The 18,918-nt window shown below is 45.9% G+C and overlaps 1 long non-coding RNA gene across 3 annotated transcripts; it reads left to right on the forward strand.

Annotated features, from left to right (window-relative positions):
- Positions 1 to 1,134: 1,134 nt before the first annotated feature.
- On the forward strand, positions 1,135 to 16,847 carry LOC117214424. 3 transcript variants are annotated; one of them, XR_004488867.1, is made up of 6 exons: positions 1,153 to 1,236; positions 1,511 to 3,321; positions 11,863 to 12,023; positions 14,927 to 15,109; positions 15,595 to 15,963; positions 16,067 to 16,847. It is a non-coding gene; the product is annotated as an uncharacterized LOC117214424 (long non-coding RNA). The 3 variants fall into 3 exon arrangements; XR_004488868.1 differs by lacking the exon at positions 1,511 to 3,321 and having other exon boundaries at positions 1,135 to 1,236; XR_004488864.1 differs by lacking the exon at positions 1,153 to 1,236 and having other exon boundaries at positions 1,243 to 3,321.
- Positions 16,848 to 18,918: the final 2,071 nt, after the last annotated feature.

Below are 18,918 nucleotides of genomic sequence, written 5' to 3' on the forward strand. Positions count from 1 at the left end.
TGGAATCACGAATGCAATAACCATTTCGTGGAATTTCTTGCAGATATGAAAATTAATCTGTAATGTTGAATTTTCCATTCGTTACGACTCTAACGTCCACTATTTTAACAAATTCAAGAAAACTTCACCGATAGATCAGAGATACGAATATCTCATAATTTCTAATTATTTCCGATATTACTAATTTTCTGGCGTAAATGTCCATTCGCTCTATTTTCATCTTGCCACCTTGTAACGAGTTAAGATGCCGGAAATCGACGCATTCTCGTCGCGATAAATCAGAGTAGTAACAAGGTAGCAGCGACGGAGCAATTCCGACATTTACACAACCATGCCAAGCCAGAAAATTGTCCACCTTTGTAAAATTACACGGTCCTGGTTAGTTCCTGACCGATTTCGATCCGCGAGCGCGCACGTGAACCCGGGGGTTGAAGGTATCCCCCGAGATATTCATCGAAAGAAATGAATTCGCACGAAAGCCGCGCTCGAGCTCGACCGTAATCGCGTGATTGTAACATCGTGAAGCGCGGTAATTACGGTGCCGGCGCGAGCTACGACCGATTTTCTCGGAAGCGATTCGAAAAAGGCGAAACGTCAGCTGACCATATTGTAGTTTACGCGAAAGAAGGGTACGAGGTAAATGGTAGGACCCGAAACGCAGGCGAAACGCAGGCGGACAGAAGGTTTCGAGCGAGGAGGACGAACGTGTTGGTCGAGTTCGGGGACACCAGAAGGGGAGGAAGGTGGTGAAGGAGGAGGCCGAAGCCAGGGAGGACATGGCATGTCCCCCGTAATTATAGCAACAATAAAACAATTTTGATAATTATCTCAACTAGTGTATGGGAACACACGACATTACAGCGGGCACGGGTATAGAAACGGAAAGAGAGACGTACGGCAGAGAAAGAGAGCGGGGTAGGGGCGGAGAGGAAAGGAGAGGAGAGGAGAGGAGAGGAGAGGAGAGAGAGGACACAACGACCGGGGCAGAATAATGACAATAATTACCATTTATATGCAAGTGCCGTCATTACCTGCACACGAGCAGAGCACGCATTCAATTTCGTATCTAATTTGAATAATTCAAACAAATCTCTCCTTCCTGCCCTCCTTCCTCTGCACGCTTTATAATCCCAATAAACGCGACGAGACATCGACAGTGATTCGCTTTTTCAGTGCTTACGAAGACTCCTTCTCTACGTTTACCTCGATTCCCTTCTGCGCTGCCCAATTGCACCGGTAACAATCGTTCGCTATCTTTTTTATTAAGCTAACGAGAGGCATCGTCAATTTTCCTTTTGTTTCCTTTTTCTCTTTGGATAATCGCGTGCGACGTTTGTTACGCTGCGATTCCACCGGTAAACAACGGAAGAATTATTATGTACCGTTTCTGCGATAATTAGTCGATACGTATTCGTGAGATAGAAATCCGGAAATCCAATAGCAACTAACGATCACTCGTGGATTACGAATGTAACGATTTACGATAAAAATGTATTACACGTGTTTCTAGTGTTGTAAGCAGCTTCGAAACGTGCATCGATAATATCGCTGATCGCTTCAAATGGGACGTCAAGTACTAAAACAGTGCCGACCTATCGCTTTAAATTCAATGGTGTGACATAAAAATAATTTCCTCCTCGATTGGATGAGATCGACGCGAACGAGACGCGAAAGGAAAGCGAATTAAATAAATAAGTAGGTCGTAAATTCTCGGAAGCGTTATGCATCCGAGGCACCGGCAGATTTCGCTAAATCAAGCGCAATTACCGATCCGTCGTCTCGTCTGAACCTGCAATTCCCCCATTGCCCTTACCTTCGCAACGATTCCAGTTCCTACCCTGGAATCACTCAATCCCCGTTTACCTCTCCCGTTCGCGCAATGTTTGCGCGCAGTCATGGCACCAGCAAAGTGGCCCTATCAATATTAATCGCAATATTTGCCTGGCATGCTCTTCGTCGCACTCTCTATTACCAATTAATCCGGTCGTGCGAAGTATGCTGCGAACGAGCAGATAGGCCATAACGCGCGAGATGAAGCGAGGGAACGAGAGAGTAAGAGTGACCAGGGGACAAATAAAAATGATGGAAGAAGAAAGACGGACAGAGAGGAAGAGAAAGAACGGGTGAGACAGTGAGACGGTGAAGGGGAAAGCGAGAGGGGCCAGAGAGAAAGAGAGAGAAACGACTCGTTGACGGGTTAGATATTGTGTCAGCCGAGTCGTCCAGCATTAAAAGTAATTACGACGTGATTGACCGAGGGCCCGTTGGCCGAGGGTGAGGCGACGCCGAGGGGAAGGCTAAATCATCGGAGTGACGCACGTAGCTCGTTGTTGCCTCCCAATTATACAATCAGCGAGACCAAGCAGAGGAGAAGCGAGAGGGAAAAACCGAAAGATAGACGGAGAGTGGGAAGGCCAGCCCGTGCAGCAGAAGAAAGAAGCAAAGAATATACTTGGATCTTGTATCTCGTGACGGACGAAAGACGAGAAGAGACGGTGGCGGAATTACGTCAGGAACGTAGTGGGGCAGTCGTGGTCGTTCGAGTCGGCGAAGATCGGTGCCATCGCAACGATAATTGCCAACCGGAACCACTAGCGCGACCGGGGATGGAACGACCATCTCTCGAACATCGACTTTTCACAGCTACTTTCAAGGACAACGTTTGGTACGCCTAAACGTTACAGATTCGAGGGAAGGTGTTTGAATCCGCCCCTGTGCAAGACGAGAAGAAGAGGAAGACGGACGAAGGAAGATGGACCGATCGCGATCGTTATCGTCTATTATAAAGTCGAGTAAGTTGGCCTGTGATGCAGCTGCCGTTTTGTACGGCGATGACGACGGTGGTTTATAAGTCGTGATCTAGAAACAAATGAGCCATTGTGGAGGACAATCGTTCCGTTAAGGACGGGAGGAGGGCCAAATAGGCGTGAAGAATCGAACGACCGAGCTGGCAAGAAGAAGTAATCGATTTCGAGATGGTTTCCGTCGTACTGCGACGACGTCTAATCCAACCGTTGCAAAAGGAAAACACATTTCGCGCTCGAACACCTCCCAAGTGCTACGCGCTACCATTCTTCATCCGTTTAACGTTTGTTCCTCTCCGCGAATCAACGTGCGAGCTTCACTTAAACGTTTCTATTCTTACGTTACTTTTCCACCAAATTCCAATCCTGTGATATCGAAATAACAAAGAAACAAACTTGGACGAAAGTACTAAAACTGTTCGGCTAGATATAAAAAGTGAGCCGAAGAATGCTAAGAACAACGAAACGAAATTGAACGATACCACACCTGTACTCAATTAGGTCGAGTATTTAACAGGTAGGTACACACGTAACACCGGAAGAAAGGGAAACAATAATGTTTTGATTTTGTTAGCGGTATTGTTCCAACCGTAGTCTTGTGTGCCCTTCGTTTTAAGTACTGCACGCTTGAGTATTTCGCGCTATGAAGTACGCGCCAATTGAGAGACAAAGGGCTGCACGAGTTGGCAAGGGTGACTCTGTATGACGATATCACAATAGTTTCTATGAAGCCTTTTCTTCGAAGCTATGGCCATTAGTGACGCCCTCTTCCTCTTTCTGCCGATCGTTCATTCCGTTATTTTACTGTTTGACTCAACTTTAGAGCCTTTTCAAGGTTGTACTCGAAGACATTCATCGTGATAAATAGTCTCTTACGTGGCGCGAGCACAATTAACGGAACCGTTTTCACGCGGCAGCGACTCTTCGTGGCGGCTATTCAGAAAAATCCGCTTTGTTGCATGGGAAAATACCAGACGCGAATTTTTTCCCTTTCGGGAAATCAATTTCCTGCCGAAGATGGATATTTTATCAGCGACAAACTCGAGAACTTCGAATAGTTATTTACGATGAATGTGATAATTGAGCGTGAAGTATAGATACGTTACGTTATTACAAAACGAAACGTGAGAGCAAATTAATCGAATCCGTAATTCGTTTGCGATCGAGCGCACAACAAAGCGTCGTACATATTAACTTTTGAAATCGTCGATCCACGTCGCAAAACTAATTCGTCGGTGAAAATCGGTGGACACTGGCGAAACGACTTTGTGTTCGTTTATTCGCGATACGTGTACAAATTCGTATTGCATACACGTACCGTGTATGCCACTCCTGCGTTTAAGCCACCAATTTTACGACATTGCAGAACCGTGATTCAAATCCTGGAAACCTTGCTCGAATTAAACACCGACGCGTTCCAAATATCAACATTAATAATACACCAGCATCTACATGCCGGTTTAACAGTAACTTTCAGATCGAAAAACATTTTCCTACTTCTTCGCTAATTTATTTTGCGAAAGGAGATTAGATCGATAAGGATTGGGCAGCGAATTAATACGTTGAACGTGGTTAAATTTAAATAACATAATCTACGTGTCAAGGTATAAAAAATACTTTAGAATAGTAGATATTCTACGGAATTTCAGCAACAAATTGTTTATCGCGCAATTTTTACAAACTCCACGAAGCTATGAAATCTACGTGGCAGGAGAAAAACGTTTCAAATCCTCCAAGTTCCTTCTTATAAGTAGAAAAAAAACAACGATCGATAATATCTAAGTGAAAAAAGAAACTACAGATGAAACGTTGCGTTAAGAGAACGTCGACCCTTGACGAATCGAGATAAACCAATTCACAGAAAAGCTTCTCACTAAATTTCTCTACTCTAACCATTCCATCCTAGTAATAGCGACCGAACCATTACCATTAATTGAAGAACAACAATCGAACAGGCTCTCGACCATCATTATCCTCTAGTAGATCGCGTTTCTACGATTCGTTCGGCAACATGAAAGAGTGGGATTCGCGGGCCTTCGCTCGCGTTTCACGACTCATCGACGAAAGCCGTCCGATCGATCTTGAATCTCGCGATCCAGGTTCCGTGTTCGATGTGGGACCCGTCGAAGGGGCCCCGCGTCAGCCAAGGCAGCTCGCGTCCAACGGTTATCCAGGCACCGACGAGACGCGTCCGCGGTTTGAAAGGTGGGCGCCCCGGCACCGGTTACGAGCCTGGGCGTTAAAATGTATCGAAAAGAGACAGCGTTACGTACGCGGCACGTATTTATGGGCATGAACCCGGCCAGAACGGAGAAAGAGACAGAAGGAGGCGATCGGTATGGACGAGTCGGCGGATCCGGGCTAGGTCGTTCAACCAACCGGTGAACCATCGAACCATCCGAGCGACCAGCAACGGTCGGTGCGGAGCACCTTGCTCTCTTAACAGTCCTAACCGAGGCTAGAAAGAGAGGAACTGGCCCCTCGCGCGGGACGGGGAAAGCGGCCGGAACGGGCCGCGGAATAGAGCGAGAGAGAGAGGAGCCGTAACGATCGGCGGTCGCACAGGATCCGCCAATGGTGAGTGACTTTGTGTCTCCGTTGCAAGTGTGAACCGGGCATAAGCAGGCAATCTTACAGAGAAATCGCGCGCGACTGTGCACGCCAATGTTGCGATACGCCCGACTCTTCTCGCTCGTGAGCCCTGGCTCCCCAGGGTGGAGTCCAAAGGCTCGCCGGTGTATTAATAACGTCGCCCTGATTTATCGCGACGCGAGGGTTTCACTCGGTCATGAGCTCGCGAAAGTGTTTTAAACGCCGGTATCGTGGCTAACTGGTAAATGGATTAATTGAATTGAAAGAGGAAGTTGGATTTATGGATGTATATCGGAGGCCAGTGGGTTTGAAGATGATGAAACGGTAGAATTTTGGTATCGTAAAGCATCTGACTGAAAGATGGTAGTGATATATAGTATGGTAGCAGGATACACGTGCGAGGATATACCTATTTTTCTTGCAAGAGTAGCGGCACGAGAGAAGGCGAATTCGTGCTCCTTTGAAGATGCTCTTAAACGTTTCACAGATTCCAACTCTGTCAAACAAGTCCCTCCATCCTTGCTCGTATGCGCCAACGTACGAAAGGTTCGTTTGTTTCCACTTGCTTCGCAGAATCTCTTTATACAGTCTGACGATCCCGTACGTGAAACAGGGTTGTTACACATACGAGAGAAGTCTAACTGGTACGTACATCCCGAAGAAGGCTACGAGTCGGAGCAGCGATAAAACCTTCTCGAAACGCTTCGGATAATTGTTACGAGAAGGTAGGAATCGGAGGAGCCGCATCCGTTATTCGGCGTGCACTGGTGAAATGTAAAAAAACGCGCAGAGAAATAAAAACGAAGATGCGTTGGAATTAAAAGACCGTTGTTTATCCGAGTCTTCCATTGAGTTACTTCGCCATTAAACAGATTAAGGGGCCACAATCAAGGAGAAAGCACTTGTCGTCGAAAAAAAACACCTAAATCAATGATATCTCGACGGCCTGAAATCGTAAGGTACGCGGGTCTGGCATCCCGCCCACAGTTCAGGCTCCGCTCTGTTCACGTCCGTTCCTCCCAAACATAGCAAAATGGAGAAACGTGTTGTCTCGACGTCAAATCGTAGCACGCGGCGAACACCGTGCCTCCCCCGGGCCGTCCATTCCTCGATCTCTGGAATAATATTCCCAACGTTTTTTTACGGGCCACGTATTCAAGACAAGAGGAAGGAAGAAAGGGACCACGGGCAGAACGAGGAGAAGAACAGTGGAAGACGGTGGAGGCGCTCCACCACGGAGAATTGAAAATGATGATTGGCGGTAAGCGGGCTGCCAACAGTGATGGAGGAGCAGTAGAGAGGTGGTCAGCTACGAGAAACGGACAGAGAACGGGATAAAGAGAAGGAGATAGAAAGAGGCGATGGGGTACTAAATAAGAAAGCGATGAGGGGGAGGTGGAAGCCGGAGGAGGACATCCAACCTAACCGGAGGGGAAGAGAGACCACTTGGAAGGAAAAAGAGTCAGGAGCGCGCGAATTAAGTCGATCGCAGTGCGTGGAACCACATCCTTCGCGCCCGCTACCTTCGAGGATATCGCTTTTCTTTCGTCCTTTCCCTCCTCGCCCTGTTTCGGCCGCCTCCCTCTCTGTCCCACCTTTTAACGTTGTTCGAAGCGCGTACCTCTTCTTTATTATCGGCATCAAGCATCGTCTTTTGTTTTATAATAACCGGCGTTGCTGCGGTCGCGCCGCTCTCGTAGCTCCTTTTGCAATGCCGGAGGAGCAGCTCTCCAACTACTGCAAAGAGCAGAGTGGAGAGACGCGGGACGGGGAACGAGAGAACGAACGAAAGGAGAGGGGTATCGCGATAAATTGCCAATGCCTCGTAACGCTGACTTCACGCGCTCTTGAACACGCACTTTGGGTATTGTCACTGAAAAGCCGCGTCCCCGTCCACGGGACTATTCTTGTGATTAACCGCAAGGCGAATTATTTCTATCGAAATCGCTCCAACGGGAAAAATCGGTCGAAAAGGGAACAATGTTTCGAGACAAAGATCGGTCGTGCGAATCGTCGTAAGGAATATTTCGTAAAAGGAAACCGTGACGACAGCTGGCATCAGTCGCCGAACTTGCGATATTAGACGTAGCCGACGCAAACACGGAGTAATCCCTCGAGCAGCAGGGTGCATCCGGAAGTATTTAAACTCAAGTCGCTGACATTGCGCTCGAAGCTGTTCATCTCGCACCCTTATATTAAATATTCTCCATTGCATCCCGGGGAGGCGATGACCACAGAAATATATATGTACTCTCTCTCTTCTCTTTTTTCTCGTTTTCCATCTTCGTTCTTTTTTTATTCTTTTTGGACTGGAAGACGAGATCGAGCGGACGGATAAGGCTGTGACACGCAGCGACGCGCAGGGCGCCCTTAATCCGGCAATAAAAACCTCGGCTCACGTATATTATTTTATTTAGTTTCCCAAACTGCCACGACTTAAACGCATCCATAATTACCGGCGACTACGTGAACCGCTTAACTTATCGCGCGTTTCGACCGACTCTCTCGACCCTCTGTGCACCGCTGTACGATCGTCGATGGTCGTGTGTGCGTGCACGCCAACATGTATCGTCGATCGTACGTACGAACGTAATTTATGCGTGCGTGGATTTTAACTCCCACGCCATGAAGGCATACCACGAGATTGTTCGTGCCCACGATTGCGCGTATACCTGTCCGACCCGTAAGAATTATCCGTGTCCATTTGCGTCTGGCTCCCGATACGCCCAGCCCGAATTCGGCTCAATGGAGTCGTTATCTATCGGGAACAAGGTGTTGAGAATTCGGATGGTCGCGATATTTCCCTCGTAATTTCCTAGAATCGGATATTAGGGTTTTTATGCGACCAGCTCTTCTCTAGCGTCCGTTTCGATCGCTCGATGGACCATGTTAATAAATATATATTATTCTTAAAAGCATGCAGTACGTTGAAAGAAAATTGTTGGAATCGAAGATTAGATATGCGTAAAATCTTAGTGCAGCAAGTTAAGTTTAAGTTACGTTTTATTAGAAAGATTTATACGCTTTGTTCGTGGATACTGATCGTAAAATTGAAGAGGCAAAAATCATTTACGTTCTCCAGGTTCTATAATGGCAAAACGTCCAGATACATTAACATCAAATATCAAGTGAATTGGCAGTAAGCATTTCATACTTCATACGTGTAATGAAAGTTTAGTTACGATGTAACAGATTGTCTATGCAAACGCATAACCTGTGAAACGATTTAACTGATAAAATTCGCAAAGCAAGGGAAAATTAAAAATTTGTACCTAAAAATACATATTTTTCTATATAGGATTAAACTTCTTTAACGTGATTTTCAACTAATATTCTTTATTGCGATATTATAATGTACTTTCAATTTTCTCACGGACCGTAAGATTGCAAGAACAAATTCTTCGGTCTGTTCAGTAGAATTCTTCCAACTTGTCTCAATTTCTAACCGCGTCTCGCGCTGCGAAAGCACTTTGAGAGCTCGCGTTAAATTAACGCCGGTCATAAATAATATACGTATATATCGATATGTATGTAAATTAGTCGCAATTTTACGTTCGTGTTCGTTGTCTTTTCGAGGTTCGTTCCTCGCCGACTCGAAAGCGAGTTAGTCCCCCTTCGGATGGCATTACTTTCTCTTACTTAGTACCAAGAGAAATAAAACGCATCCCTTATACTTAACTACCGTATAATGGCTTGCAGTCGCCTAGGTAGCAGTCGCGAATCATTGTATCCAAAGCAGAAGCAGCAGCAGCAGCAGCAGCAGCAGCCAGTTCCTTTGGTCTCTGGTCGACGAAGGGAAACACGAGAGGGGAACGGCATAACAAGTGAAGCGCGCGATCAAGAATAATGTGAAAACGGACAGCGCGCGCGGACAAAACAACGAAAAAGAGGAGAACAATGAACGATGCTCGCGCTCGCTCCACGTAGACCCGGCAATTTCGTCGAATTGCAAGCGATTACCGTCGCACGGCAGCTCGAATTTTCCGTTTGTTTGAGTTACGGAGTTGTGCAAGGCCGCGAAATGCTTCGAGGTTCGACGAAACAGACCCACGGTCAGCAACACACCAGAAACATCAGAAGACTCTCTCTCTCTCTCTCTCTCTCTCTCTCTCTCTCTCTCTCTCTGTTTGTCTGTCTGTCTCGTCTAGAGAATAGCCATAGTTGGAAAAGGGGAGCGAGTTGCACGACGAACAGTTTGAACAACGAGCGCAACGAAGAGGTACAACAAGAAGAAATTAGAGGTCTCGAAGAAGAAACGAGAACGGACAAACGGGAAAGAGATACGGGAAAAGAACCCACACGGTTTACCTGCGCGTATTACCGGTCCGGTAATATGCCCAATGGCCACCGATTAACACTCAAATGAACTGCGGGAAACACCAGAGTCTTTTGCCCTTTCGAGAGAACCTAGTTTGCTCTTTACCGGACTCTTTGTTCGAAAGGTTTCTGAATCTTCGTTTGCCTCTCTGTCTGTTTGTCTGTACGTACCACTGCTAGACAATGGTACTGGCTATTCCACGCCACGATTTTTCCGGCTGCCGAATAAAGAAGGAGCAGCCGAGGGAGATAGAGGGGAGATCGGAGAAAGAGAACTCGCGCGCGCGTCTCCAGCAGCAGACCCGCTAGAAAGAGGATAATTCCCTGTAAGTGGATAATGCCTCGACGGTGCTCCTTGCCTACGCACCCAAGATCGTACTCCAACCTCCTGCTTCCTCCTCGTTCTCGATCCTCCTTTCCTACCGTCGTTTCGCATGGTAGTTTTGTGGCTGGTGGTTGAAGGCTTTGTAGTTTGGAGCCCGGTAGTCTCCGTCGCTCCTTCTATCGTTTCTATCTACGCGGTTCTATCTCCGTCTTTCTGCAGGATCTTATTGTACAACTCGCTTTCAAAGTTCCACTCGTTGCACCCGGACGCGCCACCACCGTGGAATTCGCGTTTTTCCTTCCTCGTCGCTTTCTCCCACCTCCTGTCCTCTCCCTTCGCTCCTCTTCACCTTCCTTCCCTCCCCCATCGCTGGCTCTAGGGTTTTATCGCGCGAGATACCCTCACTGCCGTTTGCGGTTCATCCTCCAATTATCCCTAATACAGAGAATACCGTGGAGCGTTATTATTACTCCCGGCTATTCCCGATTGTTGCTCTTTCCTCGAGATTTTCGTTTGTGCCACGTTGTACGTGCAGTCTAAACTCGGACGAACAGACGGATGGTAATTGGCCTGATTCTTCCAGCCGAAAATCCATCAGCATATTCAAAGTGTTTCGTTGCTTAATATTCTGAGGTATTCAAACATTTCCAGAGAAACAAGGTTCGATCGAAGAAACAAGACAATCGAGGGCTATAATTGTAAAATTGTTGGTATTTTAGTTTTGAAAGTTTAACCCTTATGAAAGTGAGCAAAATTTTGCTGTTATTCGATAGGCGTATACGTAAATTCGGAGCTTTGATATTTAAAACTTTCACGGAAATTCTCACATAAAAATGGCGAAAGAAATGTGGATCCAGAGAAATTATTTTCATTTTACGGAGCGAGGTCGTGTTATCGCAAAAGTTTGCACGCTCTGTGATATCTTTTCTGCAGAAATGAAAGCGGTATGTACTCAAAGAGAGGAAAAATATGTACCGAATAGGTTGTTCGAGGTCGTGGATAATTGTCGTATTTCGAGTCGGGCATTGGAGTACGTGCAAACTGTCGACGGTACATCCCTTACGGTTAAACGAACGAAAGAACGTGGTAATACTGTTCGTCGTTAAATCCATGGCGTGGCCTAACGTAGCGTTTCGCATGGCTACAGTGTCTGAAAGGCAAAGAACAGACGGTCAAACGATACACCGCCCTGAAATCTACATTTATCCTCTGAATTTTATAGGCTGCCGTCAGAGCGATTCCGTTGTTCTCGGCACCGAGAGCTTCTCTCTTTGATGGTCTTTCCTGCAACAGCTAAATGCTCGACGCGGCGTGAACGAATCATCCACCGTGCAACTTTTTGCCCGTCGATCGCAATGACTTTTACGACGGTCAAGTCCCTGGGATGGTTCTTACGATCATAAACGTGTCAGCTGTTAACTTTCGATCGGTATGCTATCGCGCGAAGCGATGATAGCGTTAGGAAGCTCGCAACCGAATATCCTATCCGCGCAATGCCTGGCGGAGGAACGATTGATGCGCGTCATTTCGAACGAGAATCCGCAAAGTTGCCGCGTACTTTAACAGTCACGCGTGAATCTCGCGGTTAGACGATCCTCGAGTCGGTATTTCAGTAGAAATGCAGATTCCTTTCTCTTCGCCAGGTTTCTCGAGTATAATCGCGAAGACGATGCGCGTAAGATCGTAAAAGATCATCGTGCGAACAGAATACGATGGTCTGTCGAGAATTTCAGCTAGAAACGAACGATCTAGGAAAAGGAGTAACGAGTATCGAGTTTCCACGAAGAATGACGAAACAAGGAAGTAAATTTTACGCTCGTCTAGGTTTCCCGCGCGACCAAACGACGAACGATGGAACACACAGAGAAGCGAGGAGAAGGAAGTGAGCGCAGAACGATCCAGAGCAACGGAACCAGTAGAAATCTCTCGCTACCTTTTCCAGACCTCCAGCGACGCAGCGATCGAAAACGATCGAATAGAGCAAGGTATTCCGTGTAAAGCGTTCGTCAGGCCAATCGTATAGCGGTGAGAACGAGTTCGCTCGCGTTTCATCGAATGTTCCCATGGATGCCGTGGTTCGTGATGCCGGAAAAATCCATAACGTCAGCCACTAGTAGGCAAAGCACAATCCTATTGGCTCTCTTCCCGTTGCTCGACACACTGCGAGAGAGCTGATAGCGTCCAAGCTGACGAGTCCATAAGCCAAGTTTTCGAGGTGCATCTTGAGACTGCTGCGCGTTCCTGTATCGTGTATACCACGTTGGTCGCGTACAAGTATATATAAGTATTTCCACGTACGGGGATGACTCGGTAGACGACCAGCGGACAGGGATCAGCGAAGACCTCGGCCGAGCACAGTTTTGTTATGAGGATCGTATAATATTCCAGTCAGACTCGCGGCTGTACAACGGGCATCGGCATCCGCGAGCTGAATGACAATTCGGCGGATCCGAAGCGCTGGGTAATTGCCAGCTTAGCCAATCATTATAACGTGTATGGTGGATATGCTACGGGTTGACAGGCCTCGAATAACCGACAGTTAACGGACGGTTGACATTCGTGATTTACGTGAATGCGCCATAAATCTGGCTAGCTCTGAAACCTAGACCCCTTGCGCTCGTGCCTTTTTAACATGCTGCGGCCGATTCGTTCTAAAGCTTCGGCTACCTTATTTGGAGGATTTGTCTACCGCTTCGTAGATCAGCCGTCGATAAATGTGTTCATAGTTGATACCAGCCATGGCTATTATATGAAAACTTATGTGTCTAGTATATGATGTAACAATTTGACGACTGACGCAGTTAAATTTGATTGCATATCACGAATTGGTATATCAGATATATGAAAAATTCTTCGGACATTTATTTATCCTTTACAAGAATCAACTCTGTCTCGACTTCCATGTGTCTTAATGTACGATGTTTGGCGATTAATTTTTATGCCTTTCTCTTTGCAGTTTCGTATCGATTGGAAACACAATAGATCGTGGATGACCGACTTAGTCAGATTCACAGCGATCCTCGATTTATTACAAAGCGAACTACTACGATGCGAAGTTATTATGGAAAACGTATCCATATTAGAAATCGAATTAAATGGCTTCTCTTGCCAAGGAGAAGTAAACGATCGCGACGATATTCCTCGAGGTGAATCGGAATACGATAAATTATTGCAAATAATAATGTCATCGCGTACCGTGGAAGGTGCTCGTTAAACAGAAGGCAGTACAATCGTGCTGCTAATGACCGGAGCAGGAGAGTTGTTTCTTAGTATAACAACGCCAGCGACCGTAGATACTTCGTCACGCGTAGAGGATGTACGAGTCCCAGCGAATCATTAGTAAGGTATCCGCCTTGAAGGCTGGTACTTTCCTTTTAGCCAGATGCTTTTGTAGATTTTAATCCGCAGATCGTCCGTACGTTGCCACCCAAATGAGATCCTTTATTTCCTCTTAGCTCAATAAACACGATATCTCACTGCAATGCTTATTCGATTAAACCGCGGGAACCATGTGATTTCGTAATTCTGCGATCGTCGATATTGACGCAAGCACACGTATTTCTCCTGTGATTTGGTAATATTTACGTTCAACTTGGTAGTTCATTGTCCCTTGAATATTGTTTTTTCTTTTTAGTTCATTAAAAATTTATCGAAGACGATCTTTAAAATTCACCTAATGGCCAGGAGATATGTTCCAGCTCGAGAAAAGAAACAATGAGTGGAAATCACGAATTGGAATTTACGTCACATAGTTTTGAAGTTGGTGTGCCGGCTATTTTTACGTGCTACGCGAAGAATGAATAATAAACCGCGTATCCGCGTTTTAACTTCTGAACTGGAGAACAACATAACTGTTCAGGTTGCGTGGGTTATTCGTAGTATAAATGGATATTGACAAAACCATCTAATTAGACTTGTAGCGAATATACCCAAGTGAAAGGTTCGTAGGCGTGGCAGGAAGTGCACAATGGATGGGAAACATGATAGCACACATTAAATATATATGACCGCGAAAACCTGAGGCTAAGAAAGTTACTATACCGCAAAAGGTTAATTACTACGCAAAGTATTATTATTCTTACTACTAGTAATGCACTTTGATCGCGGACCATGATATTTCCTTTACGTTACCGAATCAAACCTCTTCCATCGAAATCGCGATATACATAAATCAATTCCTGCCCGATGGAGGCCGAATCACCGCTGTCACGAGCATTATTTCATATATATTACGTTTTATTAAGCAAAGAATGAAAAAGTCTTTGCAATACCGGAAGGCAAGCAACGGATAAACCTAACTATATGCAAAACACTTTTTACCTCTACGTGATAATTACATGAATAATTACAAAAATAAGGTCGCTCACATGGTTCAGATAGCCGTTGAGAAATATTTGCATATTTCTCTAACGAAGGGTTTCCTTATCAGGCTTTATTCATTTCATGGTTACTTTCATAGTTATATAAAAATACTACCATGTAAATGATACGAAATTTAACATACTAAGATCTGATAGATCATCTAAATAAATATAATAATATGCAAATGCTTTTCGTAGCTACTGTAAATGTAGCCTAGAAAATAATAGACGTGTCTTCACCGCCCGTTAAGTAACACGTATTGATTATTTAATTTTACCCTGTACTATTAGAGTTTAACACTACTCAAGATATCGTCGGTTATTTTAGTTTTATTTGCCACCACTGAACGCGTGTACGTCGAAGCACGGCGCATTATGTAAATTATTTGTGATGGAGTACACGGTTCGCGGGTTCGTTAGTTAAAGAAAATTATTGCGACCGGCAAAAAGGATCGCGAAGAAGGATCGAACGTATTAATGCGTTCAAGGAAGGTATGGCCATGTAATGTTTCGAGTTTCTGTTTCAGGAACCGTACGACGTTTCGCGGAACACAACGGCTCGTAAGCGGCCGTCGTGCAGGCGTTAAAGATCTGATGCCCACTAATGACGAAGTCTTGTGTTCACGTGTTGACACTAACTGATCACGAAAAGGAGGACGAAGAAGTGTCAATGATTGCTTCGCTGTGTCATCCTGTCCGTTTGATAAATGGTCAGAACTCTAGTAATATAATACATATTTCAGTACGGAGCATGTGTTTGGTATTTTTTCAAATTCCACCGATTGAATATCCTTTTCGCGGCCATTATCACCATCCATTTCCTGGCCATAATAAATCGTACAGAATACGTTCATTACGACTGCTATCGCCTAGGTATCGCTGGTAGATCTCCAACATTCTAATTCAATTAGATTCGAGTTTTACATTTGATCCACCATGTCACGTTTTCTTATCAACTTCTTTCTGAATAAAAATGTCATAGTCGCAGACCGATTTCGTCTCGTTATTGATTTAGAAATACAAATGTTCTAGAGAAAATTAACGTCATCGACAAAACGATCAGAGACTTATCGATGATTCGCGAATCCCGCCTAAACAGCTTCTAGCGACTTTTCATTTCCTGTAACAGATATAAATATAAGAGTACATAATAGGAAGACGAAAGAGGCAACGAGCTAATAAAACGCACTATTAGGCTGGAAATATCGGAGAGAATAGGGTACCGAGAAATCAAGCGTCCGGTAGAAGAATCTCCGGACGGATCCGAACAAGGGCTGGTCGTGCAGGCGTTAAGGATCCGATGACGCTAATGACGAGGCCATGTGTCCGCATATTGACGCTAACTGGACTGACCGCGAAGAAGGAAAGCAAGAAGGATACGAAAGAAGAAGCAGAAGAAGAGAAGAAAGATAAAAGGGGAAGAGGTGGCGATGGTTTGCAGTACCACGAGTAGAGTAGAAGACCGGTGTGCACGGAGGTAACGGAGGTAACAAACGTCTCCTCGAGGCCTCGAGTGTGGTAGAAAGGCGGTGGAGGGAGGGCCGCGGCAAAGGGTTCTTCCGAGGTGAGGAGGCCGTTTTTGAGCCGCGGAGATGATTTACCTTACAACTAACAATATCCCTCCTTACGGCCCTGGCGGATTTATTAGTTCTCTCTCTTTCCTTTAGGGTTAGTCCGCAGAGGTGAGAGGCAGATCGTCTCGCGAGAAGGACCGCGCTCGAGGGAGAAGGAAGATGAGAAAGCCCCAGGCTCGAGCCCAGCACCTCATTACCCGATAATTTACTACGCGAGTAATTAACTGGGCACACAAACGGTGCCACGTTATATACACCCTGCGCGCATATATACGCCTCGACGACTCTTCCCTGGCTCTTTTCGATTCTGCAGGCTCATATATTACCGATGTCGCGTCCTCTTGCCGATCTATTTATCCATTCGTCTGTACGTGATGAACCTTCGACGTGCGAGTGCACGTAGGTATTTCCAAAGACCAGTCTGACGATAATCGCTTAAACGATAGAAAATGAGACGACAGAGACGGAACCGTGTGCGGAACATCGCCACGGAATCGTACGCAGTTCGGTGCACCGTGTTTCTTTCGTTCGCACGGTTATAAATGCGACGCGATATTCCTCGTTCGCGCCCAACGTGTTGTATGCTTACAAAGCACCGGCAAACGAGTGTATATATCGGGGGATATCGTATGTTACGAAAGAAAGTATCAATCGAATCCTCGTTACGTGTGGTACACGCTTGTTTCATGATCTATACGCTGTGTTAGCCATTCTTCTGTATTTGTACTTTTTAACGCAACGTTACAGGCAGGTACACTTAGTCCGATATTACCTAACAATGTCTCTCTGAATCTCGTGAGAAGCTTTAACATTTATCTGGGAATTTACGACCATTTACCTTACCTGCTTGTCATAAATAAGTTTGTGCAAGTCATCCGGTTTTGGAGAAATTGAACAGCGTACCGAACCACCCCGGGGGTAGTTATTTTATTCTTGGGAATTGATCCGAGCAATGAAATGAAAAAAAAAGAAGATCTTGCTGTCGAAAGAATAGGACGAAATACGTATTTAGACCGCAGTTCCCCTAAACGCATTTCTCGATGCTTTAGTTTCGCAAATATGGATCCGGTGGACACTAAGAATATATAGTATTTTGAGCTCGTCATTAGCATCAGATCTACGGCCGTTACTCTGCTGATTCCCCGAGTTGGTGTTCGCAAAATATGGACTGGATCGTTGAAAGGCGGCCGTGTGTCGGCGAGGCGAACGTTTCCGCGAAAGACGGACGAGAACCGAAGAAATCTCCATTTATAGGCGCTACCGAGGTGGCTATCGCTTGTTATTCGTACGAGCCCCGGCACGTTCCTGGATTTTTCATTTGATACGCATTTTACGATTTTTCGCGTGCGACTAGCTTAGCCTCGGCTTCTCTGTGCAGTCATCAGATCGAGGCTGCCTGCATGCTAATCGATCTCTCTGGCTGAGCCAGAGAAAACTATGCATGAAGAATGGTTCGCCGTGCTAGGGCTGCGAAATCGATCGTTCGATTTCTTTCAGCCGATCCGAAAGCCGATTGGCGCGGTTCGATTCGTTGTCATCGTAATTTTCATTACACGATGCGTCCCATCCATGAATCAACGCTCTACGACATTGGTATACTGATTCGGTTAGAAGCACGTGGACGTGATTGATAACAAAAGCGCGAACCGGTACTTTTCCTTTCCCACAACCGCGTGGTGGTTCGCGGGTTCGTACACGGCGCCGATCGTCGGTGCCAAACTTAATTTATTAAAGGTAATATGTTATCATTTTCCGTTAATAAATTTTTGCCACATCGGCAATAATTTAGCAATGCAGGCAGATTAATTTGAGCGTCGCCTCGGCGGGTTGTTAAGCGGACGATAAATATCCCCGTAAATCTGCAACGACAATGTAAATCACACCTCCAAATTTATCATCTTTCGGCTATTTAAACGAAGAGGAGGAAGAGGAAGAATAATTCTAAGACGGGGATGCGTACGAATATTAAAATAAGGTGTCAACCCCTGGACGGTATAATAAATTGCTGGCAAACGGTAGGAACCACCGAAGAGACAGTAGTTTATTATCAGGCCATGAGCACCACTGGCAGACTGACATCGTGTTGACCACCGACACGTTTGCCGGGAAGGATGCATATGCTGGCCGCCGTGGTGCAGAGCAGTTTGGTACGCGAACAGAGCACTAAAATAATAATGCTCGCGACTATAGGGCCCTCTGGGGCTTCGTCGACCGCAGGAGAGGCCGCGAAGAGAAGCAAGAGATGCGTGCCTAGGCCCGAAGAAAAGGCGTCGGAGCTGATTAGAATGAGAATAGACGTGGGTGTGGATGCGTGTTAAAGTTGAACGAAGAGGGAAAGAAAAAAGAAAGGAACTACGTATACGAGAACGAAGAGAAACACGAGCAACAGAGAGGGAGACAACTACGGATCGGAGAACGAACAGATGAGAGATAGAAGCGAGCAAACTAAATAATAACCCCCACTTTCGGGCCGAAGCCATCAGCCGTCCTCTGAAACCCGAAAAGACCACCCGGTGCAACGCAACGGAACGAGAAGTTGTGCGCCGAGCCAACAAGTGGGCTCAGGTGAGCAGAGGTGAGCATTTGAAATGGTAATTACGCCCTGAAACCGACGATCGACGATAAAACGATTTCGAATGGTCACCTCGGTTAGATGAAGTTTCACGTGCCTCCACCGACCGATAGCACATCCTCGCACTGTCCTCTTCTCTATCGTATTTGTCATTTCGAGGCGCAAAAATTTATCGCCTCTCTTCCACGCGTTTCACCTTCGATTTATTCTTCGTTCTTTCTTTTTCTTATTTGTCGTATTGCGTGAAAACACGAAGTAAATCTTGTTTCTCGTTATGACGAGCGTTGAAAAGATACATTGTTAAAACGGTACGCACGAGCACCGAGCAGGAACAAGTATAAGCTCTTTCGAAGCGCAATACCGGAATTTAATT

This window comes from Bombus bifarius, unplaced genomic scaffold (genome assembly GCF_011952205.1).
Source record: "Bombus bifarius isolate JDL3187 unplaced genomic scaffold, Bbif_JDL3187 scf7180000007970, whole genome shotgun sequence".
Lineage (NCBI taxonomy): Eukaryota > Metazoa > Arthropoda > Insecta > Hymenoptera > Apidae > Bombus > Bombus bifarius.